Here is an 11,450-nt window from a genome sequence, read left to right on the forward strand (position 1 = left end):
CTTCAGCTTCTTTCTTCTGTTCCTCAGCTTTCTCTTCATATCTCTTCTCTTCACTGATAGATGGAAGATCTAGTTTACGCTTTGTTCTTCTTTCTTGTTGGGGAGCAACTTCTGGAAAGACTTCTGATACTCCATCCTTAGTAGTCAGAAGCTTCTGCTTGCTTATCCCAATAGGAGCATTTACAGAACCATCTTGTTTGAGAATATTAAGATAGTGAACCTTAACATCTGGTTGTTCATTTTGGAAGAACATCTCAAAATCAGCAAGAACCGGACCCCTTCTGTTTCTAACATCTGGATTTGCTTAAGGAGTTGAACCAATTGATTAAATTAAGCCCATTTTCCTCAGAGTATGAGCGTTCAGAGCACTCCCAATAATGGTGTAAGGGTTGTTGATTACTCTTGCAGATTCCGACTGTTCAACCATCTTGGTTTCAACCAGAAGATTTGTAATGATCCTCCCAAAAGGAATAACATTCCTCTTATGCTTCATTCTGTTTTCATCTCTAGAATCTTTCACAGCATTCCACAAGTGATTGAAAATTATGAAAGGGATATCCACCTTCTTCTGCGTACCAAGGCAATACATGATGTATTGTTGGTCTCTATTGATGAAGTCAGATGAACTGGTTGATTTCCTGTGGTAGAAATAACCTAGAAGAATCTTTGTCCATATCTTGTATATGTTCTTCAGATCCTTAACTTTCTTTGATTTCTTCCCATCTGTAAAGATTTCAGCATAGACAGCATCCCAATCTGTTCTTGGAGTTGCTTCAGTCTCACCTTCAGAATTCATCAACCCAAACAAAATTCTCAAGGTGTTTTCAGTGATGGGAAAGAATCTATCATGAACAAAAGAGATGATAGCTTTAGGAATAACCGTTGCATGAATCCAGAATTCCTTCACAAGGTCTGGATAGACTGGTCCACAGAACTCATAAAACAATGGTGCCCATCCTTGAAACATCAAATTCTCTTTGAGATGAATTTCATGTTCTTCCAAATTATCAACATCCACCATTAACTCACAGATGACTTCCAACTGATCCAGTGGAATCGAATAGGTGATTTTTGGAATGAGTTGTTGCTCTTGTTATTGTTCATTGTGATGTTGTTGCTGAGGAGGTGAACTAGCATTCTGAGATGAGGAGGAAGCCATGGAAGCACTTCTGAGATTTCTGGGTTTTCTTTTAGGGTTTAAGAAAAGAGAGAAAAGGTTGCACAAATGCATAAACAAGAGAGAATGAATGCGTGAAAAGAGAAAATGAAAGTATGAGAGGTGTATAGATAAACACGGATTTGAAACAATATGCAATTAAATTCTGAGAATGAACAGTTACACAATGCAGAGAATCAAATGCATTTAATGTTGAGTGACGTTAGGGTAAAACGTGATATTTGAAATAATTTGCAAAGTTACCTAGGGCGGCGTCTCATCAACTGCACGCATGCTTGTCCCTTTAGAGTGAACACGTGTTCATCTTCTGGAATAGCTGGTGACAGCTGTTTTGCTTTAAAAAAGATTCTGAATCAACTTAGACATATGAAACGTTAGGAATAACAGAATCAGAATATCTAACTGATCAACATTTTTAGAACTTCTGATAAGAGAATAAATGATCATTTCAAATCTAATCCATATATCAGAATTTCTCATCCTTTCATTCTGGGCATAAATCCATATCGGTATTCTTTAGAATGAACTTAAACCTATCTTCAGCAAGGGGTTTTGTAAAGATATCAGCCCATTGATGGTCTGTATCAAAAATTTTTAAAGATAGAACACCCTTCTGAACATAGTCCCTAATGAAGTGATGTTTGATCTCAATATGTTTAGCTTTGGAATGTAAGATTGGATTCTTAGATAAACAAATAGCAGAAGTATTATCACAGAAGATAGGAATGTTACTCTCATATATCTGATACTCTTCTAGCTGACTCTTCATCCAGAGCATCTGTGTACTACATCCAGCAGCAGCAACATATTATGCTTCTGTTGTAGAGAGGGCAATTGTAGCTTGCTTCTTGCTATACCAGGAGATCAGATGACTTCCAAGAAATTGACAACTTCCAGAAGTACTCTTTCTTTCAACTCTATCTCCAGCGTAATCAGCATCACAAAATCCTACTAGGTTGTAATCTTCAGATCTTCTGTAGACTAAGCCAACATTAGTAGTACCTTTCAGATACCTCAAAATTCTTTTAACAGCTGTTAAGTGAGATTCTCTAGGATCTGATTGGAATCTTGCACACAGACAAACACTGAATAAAATATCAGGTCTAGAAGCAGTAAGATATAGAAAAGATCCAATCATACCTCTGTAGAGCTTCTGATCTACCTTCTTACTTACCTCATCCTTACCTAAAACACACGTTGGATGCATAGGAGTCTTTGCTTCTTTGCTTTCTGAAAGATTAAACTTCTTCATAAGTTCTTTCACATACTTGGTCTGATGAACATAGGTTCCTTCAGAAGTTTGATTGATCTGGATCCCAAGGAAGTACTTGAGTTCTCCCATCATGCTCATTTCAAACTCAGCCTGCATAGATTTAGCAAACTCCTTTCCATGTGTAGCATTAGATGTTCCAAAGATAATATCATCAACATATATTTGGCAAATTAAAATATCCTTTCTTAAAGGTTTTACAGAAGAGTGTTGTATCTACTTGTCCTCTAGTGAAACCATTATCCAAAAGGAAAGAACTTAATCTTTCATACCAAGCTCTGGGAGCTTGCTTCAGGCCATATAATGATTTCTTTAGTTTGAAAACATGTTCTGGAGACTTAGAGTCTTCAAAACCAGGAGGTTGGTGGACATATACTTCCTTATCTATATAACTATTTAAGAAGGCACTCTTAAAACCCATCTGATATAGAGTGATGTTATGTTGAGTGGCAAAAGAAATTAATAAGCGAATAGATTCTAACCTGGCCGCTGGTGCAAATGTTTCTGTATAGTCTATGCCTTCTTACTGACTATAGCCCTGAGTAACCAGTCTGGCTTTGTTTCTTACAACTTCTCCTTTTTCGCTTAGCTTGTTTCTGAAGACCCACTTAGTTCCAATGATGTTAAATCCTTTTGATCTTGGAACGAGATCCCATACATCATTCCTTATAAACTGATTAAGTTCTTCTTGCATGACAATTATCCAGTCAGCATCCTCCAGAGCTTGATCAACAAAAGTTGGCTCAATAAGAGATACTAGACCAAATTGACATTCTGCATTGTTCTTAAGGAATACTCTTGTTCTGATAGGATCTTCTTTCTTCCCAATGATAACATCTTCCGAGTGAGAAGAGTTGAGTCTAGAAGATCTTCTGATAGTTGGCTCTTCAGAAATTCTGAGATTCTCTAATGAAGCAGCAACTTGATCTTCAGACACTTTGCTTATGGGTTCTTCAGAGTCTGAGTTAGAGATTTCTATATCTGCAAAATTCTCAAACTGCTTTGGCTTTTCAAGACCAAGCTTATCATCAAATCTGATATTGATTGATTCTTCAACAATCAATGTTTCAGTATTGTATACTCTGTAGCCTTTAGAGCGTTCAGAATATCCAAGAAGGAAACACTTATGTTCCTTAGAATCAAACTTATGCAGATGATCTTTAATGTTCAGAATATAACATACACTTCCAAATGGATGGAAATAAGAAATGTTGGGCTTTCTGTTCTTCCATAATTCATAAGGAGTCTGATTAAGAATAGGTCTTATAGAGATTCTATTATGAATATAACACGCTGTGTTAATTTCTTCTGCCCAGAAATGCTTAGCCATATTGGTCTCGTTAATCATGGTTCTGGCCATTTCTTGTAGAGTCCTATTCTTTCGCTCTACAACTCCATTTTGTTGTGGAGTTCTATGGCAAGATAAATCATGGGCAATACCATTTTCTTTGAAAAAAATCTCAAAGAATCTGTTCTCAAATTCGCCACCATGATCACTTCTGACCTTTATGATTTTACACTCTTTCTCAGATTGAATCTGAGTGCAAAAGTCAAAGAACACAGAATGAGACTCATCCTTGTGTTTCAAGAACTTTACCCATGTCCATCTGCTATAGTCGTCTACGATGACTAATCCATATTTCTTCCCTCTGACAGATGTTGTAACACCCCTTTTCTAACCCCAAATATATCACTCAATCACACAGAGTAATCATGCATAAGGAAAAAGGGAGTCACATGTTATTTTCAATCGCAATGAAAACCTAAAACAAAACATCCAACATTCTTAATATGCAAAGATCATATTTGTAACACAAATGTATATCTCATGCTTTCATACATTATGCATAAACGCTTGCGGAAAACAATTGAATTGCTATTAAAATTCCAATGAATATATCCCATACTATATTCATCTACCAAATTTGAATTAACATTTAAATCCACAATCTTGGCCACATAGCCTTAAAAAACATATTCAAGATCTCAACAAATACATCCGAATATCCAACAAAACATAGGAAATAGCAATATCCAAACATAAGCATAAGTCTAAAGAAAATTCCCCCCAAGTGTTACATGATCAGAGCATATGACTCGCTACCTAATCCAATAACAAAACTCGGGAGCTCCTCGACTAAATCCTCGGATAAGCTACTACTCGTCGGAACCTGCACGTTATCAACGAAGGATAACATTCAAACAGAAGGGTGAGAATTCAACTTCTTATAGAAAACATAATAATGGGAAATGCAACATAATTAAGCATACATTTCAAGAATTCATCACTCTTCACAAAACATGTATTTATCTCCGATATAAAGTTAACGTGTTCCATACCATTAAGCATCGCAATCAAATTCACAACCTCACATATTGACGATTCTACATATGTACACATATATCACTCATACATATACATATATTCCACATTTCACATCAAATATGTATCAAGCACACATATCTCATTCTCATCACATTCTCTAATTCATATCAAATGATTCATCATTCCACATATATGCATATCAATAAAATTCACATCCACACATTCATACCACATAATCACACATAACAACATTTCACACCGACACGGGCGACTCAAGTGTGACTCTATGCGATATGCATGTGGATCCCTCCGTTATCATTTCTGGTCATTCTCTCAAGACTAGATAACCACCTCAAAGCCCCATACTCGTTAAGCTTTCAAACCCCATACTCGTTAGGTTTGGGACAAGTAAATAACCTTCGCGAGATTACCCAACATTGCCACTTTCAAAGACTCATGCTTGTGTACGTGTACAACAAAACAAGACTCATGCATTTAAGACGATCTCTCTATCTCTTAAACTACACAATCGCATCTTTACAACTTTGCACAACATTACACAACATAACATTCAATCCAATATCACACATTAATTAGCATTAGCAATCAATCACATAATTCATGGCATTAACATCTCATAAAGGCATCCATGAACATTGATCATACAAGATTCATCCATAACATACACATATAATTACATGTTATTTTCAATTAACATCATAATTAAATTAAACAATGCCAATCAAACCTACTCTATCATGTAGAAAATCTCATTAGCTTCCTAACGCTTCAAACGGCGCATAAAACGGAGTTACGAATCAAAAGTTATGACATAGTTTGGAAAAAGTTTTGTAAAACAGGGTTCGCGGCGCCAACAAAGGTGCGCGGCGCGAACTGAGTGAATCAAATATTCCTGAGTTTCTGCCAAGCAGTTCGCGGCTCGAACAATAGTTTGCGGCGCGAACTGGCGATTTCAGAAAATCCCAAATCTCAGAAAACAACATGCGAACTTCATCCCAAAACCCCTAAATTCAACCCAAATTAAGCTGAAAACACCAACCATCATGAACAACAATAGAATACATGTTATAAACACAAATACAACACATATTATGGATCTTCTAACATCATAACATCATTAAACATCCATTAAACACATTTCAAATCATCAATTCATGCATTTGTTCATAAACCCTAACTTTTCCAAAACTATGAGATGAAGAGATGAAAGATTACATAAACACACATTACCCAATCATGTAACTATAAGAACTTGGATTCAAACCCTTACCTCTTGAGTTTCTCCTTCTAACTTCAAGAAATCTACAATCCTCTTCTCTTCTCTTTTCTACTCTTTTGCCTCTTTTCTCTTCTCTACTTTTCTTTCTATCTTTCTATCTAATTTTAGGTTACTCATAAAATTCTCTTCTAACTCTCATTGTCTAATTGGGCTTAACCCATCCACTATTCTCATTCTAATTCCTACTAAGCCCACTAGCTAATTCTAATATAATCCTAACATTTATTAATTAGCTAAGTAACATATTACCACATAATCAAATAATTATTACTCAAACAATAATTACATAAACACACAAACAATTATCAAATATCAAATACCCATAATTAAATAAAATCTAATAAAAATAGGATGTTACAACTCTCCCCCACTTAAAAGATTTTTGGCCTCGAAAATTACCTCAAACAAACAACTCTGGATACGATTCCTTCATCTTATCCTCGAGTTCCCAAGTGATATTACCATCGGCGACTCCACCCCATATCACTTTCACCAAAGCAATCTCCTTACCACAAATCTTCTTCACCTCTCGATCTTCGATTCTCATAGGTGATGTATCAACCGTCAAATTATCTCTCACTTGAACATCATCTAATTGAACCACATGCGATGGATCCGGAATGTACCTCCTCAATTGAGACACGTGGAACACATCGTGAAGATTAGAAAGAGACGATGGCAATGCAATCCGATATGCCACTTCACCTACTCTCTCTGAAATCTGATAAGGACCAATGAAACGCGGCGTCAACTTACGCGACTTCAATGCTCTACCATCACCCGTTATTGGCGTAACTCGAAGAAACACATGTTCATCCTTCTCAAACTCAAGAGCCTTCCTCCTCTTATCATGATAACTCTTCTGACGACTTTGAGAAGCCTTCATCTTCTCTTGAATCATCTTAATCTTATCCGTAGTCTCTTGAATTAACTCGGGTCCAACCAAAGCACTCTCTCCCGATTCATACCAACACAAAGGAGTTCTACACCTTCTACCATAAAGAGCCTCAAAAGGTGTCATTCCAATACTAGAATGGAAACTGTTGTTATACGTAAACTCAATCAAAGGTAAGAAACTATCCCAGTTTCCTCCTTGTTCCAAAACACAAGACCTTAAAAGATCTTCGAGTGACTGAATAGTCCTCTCCGATTGACCATCAGTTTGCGGATGATACGCCGAACTCAAACGCAACTTCGTACCCAAAGCACTTTGCAAACCTTCCCAAAATCTAGAAGTGAACCTTGGATCTCTATCTGAAACGATACTTGACGGAATACCATGTAAACACACAATCTTCTCAATGTATAACTTAGCAAGTCTTTCCATTGAATAGTCCATTCTCATCGGAATAAAATGAGCACATTTCGTCAATCTATCCACAACGACCCAAATTGCCTCGCAATTACTCGATGTTCTTGGAAAACCCGAAACAAAATCCATAGAGATACTATCCCACTTCCACTCAGGAATAGATAATGGTTGCATCAAACCAGACGGCTTTTGATGTTCAATCTTTGACTTTTGACAAGTCAAACATGAATAAACAAATTCCGCTATATCCTTCTTCATACCTTGCCACCAAAACAATTTCCTCAAATATTGACACATTTTAGTAGCACCGGGATGAATGCTCAAACCACTTCTATGCCCTTCCTCAAGAATTTTCTTCCTCAAATCCATAACATCCAGAATACAAACTCGATCACGACATCTCACAATACCATTCTCGTCAATCCGAAAATCACCACCTTTACCTTGGTTAATCAATGTCATAATGTTAACCAATTTCAAATCTGATTTCTGACCTTCTCTAACCTCATCAAGAATACCACTCGTAAGCTTCATCATACCAAGCTTAACACACGAAGACGTCGCTTCACAAACCAAACTCAAATCTCTAAATTGTTCCAACAAGTCAAACTCTCGAACAATCAACATAGACATATGCAATGATTTCCTACTCAATGCATCGGCTACAACATTCGCTTTTCCAGGATGGTATATCATAATCCTTCAAGAATTCCAACCATCTCCGTTGCCTCATATTCAATTCTTTCTGATCAAACAAATACTTTAGACTCTTGTGATCACTGAAAACGTCAAATCTTGATCCAAACAAATAATGCCTCCAAAGTTTCAAAACAAACACAACGGCGGCCAACTCTAAATCATGCGTCGGATAATTCCTCTCATGAATTTTAAGTTGCCTTGAAGCATAAGCTACCACTTGTCCTTTTTGCATCAAAACGCCTCCCAAACCCAACAATGAAGCATCACAATACACCACAAACGGTTCAAACGGATCTGGTAAAATCAAAATAGGAGCAGAAGTCAATCTTATCTTAAGTTCTTGAAAATTCGCTTCACATTGCAAAGTCCAAATGAAAGCTTGACCCTTTCTAGTCAACAACGTCAATGGCAAGGATAACTTAGAAAATCCCTCAATGAACTTCCTATAATAACCAGCCAAACCAAGAAAACTTCTAATCTCAGAAACAGACTTAGGAGTTTCCCATTGAGATATAGCTTCAATCTTCGACGGGTCAACAGAAATACTGAAGGATAGAAAAACACTTAGAAAGGGGGGGTTTGAATAAGTGTAGCTTTAAAAACTTGACAGATAAAAATAAATTGCACAGTTATTTTTATCCTGGTTCGTTGTTAACTAAACTACTCCAGTCCACCCCCGCAGAGATGATTTACCTCAACTGAGGATTTAATCCACTAATCGCACGGATTACAATGGTTCTCCACTTAGTCAGCAACTAAGTCTTCCAGAGTCTTCTGATCACACACTGATCACTCCAGGAACAACTGCTTAGATACCCTCTAAGACTTTCTAGAGTATTCTGATCCACACGATCACTCTAGTTACAACCTGCTTAGATAACCTCTAAGACTTCCTAGAGTATTCTGATCCACACGATCACTCTAGTTCCTTACAACTTAATGTAATCAATTCTAAGAGTATTACAATTGCTTCTTAAAAGCTATAATCACAAACTGTGATATTTCTCTTAACGTTTAAGCTTAATCTCACTAATATATTACAACAGCAATGTAGTGAGCTTTGATGAAGATGAAGATTCTGAGCTTTGAATAGAACAGAGTTTCAGCAAGTTAATATGAGTTGTTTTTTTCAGAATCGTTAACCTTGCTTCTCATCAGAACTTCATATTTATAGGCGTTGGAGAAGATGACCGTTGAGTGCATTTAATGCTTCGCGTGTTCCGTACAGCATCGCATTTAATGTTATACGCTTTTGTCAACTACCTCGAGCCTTGTTCACGCTGTGTCTACTGACGTTGCCTTTAATAGCCTTTAACGTTCCTTTTGTCAGTCAGCGTAGCTTGCCACTTGTACTTCCTTCTGATCTGATGTTTGTGAATACAACGTTTGAATATCATCAGAGTCAAACAGCTTGGTGCAAAGCATCTTCTGATCTTCTGACCTTGAAGTGCTTCTGAGCGTGATACCATCAGAACTTCAGTGCTTCTGATCTCATGTTCTTCTGATGCTTCCATAGACCCATGTTCTGATTCTGCTTCGACCATCTTCTGATGTCTTGCCAGACCATGTTCTGATGTTGCATGCTGAACCCTTGAGACAAAGCTTGTGAGCGCTGAATTATGCATACTCTTTATATATTTCCTGAAAAGGAAATTGCATTGGATTAGAGTACCATATTATCTTAAGCAAAATTCATATTATTGTTATCATCAAAACTAAGATAATTGATCAGAACAAATCTTGTTCTAACAAATACCTCCACTAGAGATCACATGGCCAAGAAAACTCACTTCCTTTAACCAAAATTCGCACTTAGAAAGCTTAGCAAACAACCTCTTCTCTTTCAACACCGATAACACAATTCTCAAATGCTCAGCATGATCATCTTCACTCTTTGAATAGATCAAAATATCATCAATGAACACAATCACAAACTTATCCAAATAATCATGGAAAATCCTATTCATATACTCCATGAATACACCAGGTGCATTAGTCACACCAAACGGCATAACAGAATACTCATAGTGACCATACCTCGTCCTAAAAGCAGTCTTCTGAATATTCTCCGCCTTCACACGAATCTGATGATACCCAGACCTCAAATCAATCTTGCTAAACACACACGCTCCAACCAACTGATCCATCAAATCATCAATCCTCGGAAGTGGATACTTGTTCTTAATTGTCACTTTGTTCAATTGCCTATGATCAACACAAAGCCTCATAGAACCTTCCTTCTTCTTAACCAAAAAAACAGGTGCACCCCACGGAGATACACTAGGACGAATAAACTTCTTCTCCAACAAATCCTCAAGTTGACTCTTCAACTCTTTTAACTCAGAAGCAGACATCCTATACGGAGCCCTCGATACAGGACTAGTTCCAGGAACTAAATCAATCGAAAACTCAACCTCACGTTCCGACGGTAAATCACTTACATCTTCAGGAAATACCTCCGCAAAATCGCAAACTATTGGCAGTTCCCCAATGGTTCTCTTCTCATGCACATCTAAGGTTGCCAATAACATAAACAACTCAGCACCATCCTTCACAGATTCATCAACTTGCTTAGCAGATAGAAACAAATTGTCCTTAACACCCATCTCAGGAAAGAAGACAGTCTTATCAAAGCAGTTGATATACACACGATTAAATTCCAACCAATTCATGCCCAAAATCACATCAAGTTGCTCTAACGGAAGACAAACTAAATCAATCCCAAAATCTCTACCAAAAATACTCAAAGGACAATTCAAACACACAAAAGAAGTAGAAACAAAACCCATAGCAGGTGTATCAATAACCATACTTCTACGCATATCAGATAACACAAGATTCGATCTCTTAGAAAAATCCAAAGAAATGAAAGAATGTGTCGCATCGGTATCAATAATAGCAATCAAAGGTGTACCATTAATGAAGCACGTACCTTAGATTAGCCTATCATCGGTAGAAGCCTCTGCACCAGACAATGCAAACACTTTCCCTTTCGCTTGTTTCTTCTTTGGCTTATCACATTTGGTGCTAATGTGACCTTGCTCTCCACAATTGTAGCAAGTCACCTTCGAACCACCTCTACACTCGTTTGCCTTGTGACCACTCTTGCCACAGTTGAAACATGTTACCTCAACTTTGGAACAATTAACAGCACGATGTCCCTCAACACCACATTTGAAACACTTGATCGGAGCACTAGATCCTCCCCCACTCGGCTTTCCGCCAAAACCAGCTTTCTTCTTATTATCGTATGGTTTTCCACGGAATTGACCTTTCTTATCATTCATAGCCTTGTAGTGAGAATCACTCTCCCTACTATCCTCATCATAAATCCGAATCTTATTGATCAACTCAGTAAAACGGGTA

This window comes from Vicia villosa, unplaced genomic scaffold (assembly GCF_029867415.1).
Source record: "Vicia villosa cultivar HV-30 ecotype Madison, WI unplaced genomic scaffold, Vvil1.0 ctg.002326F_1_1, whole genome shotgun sequence".
Taxonomy (NCBI): Eukaryota; Viridiplantae; Streptophyta; class Magnoliopsida; order Fabales; family Fabaceae; genus Vicia; species Vicia villosa.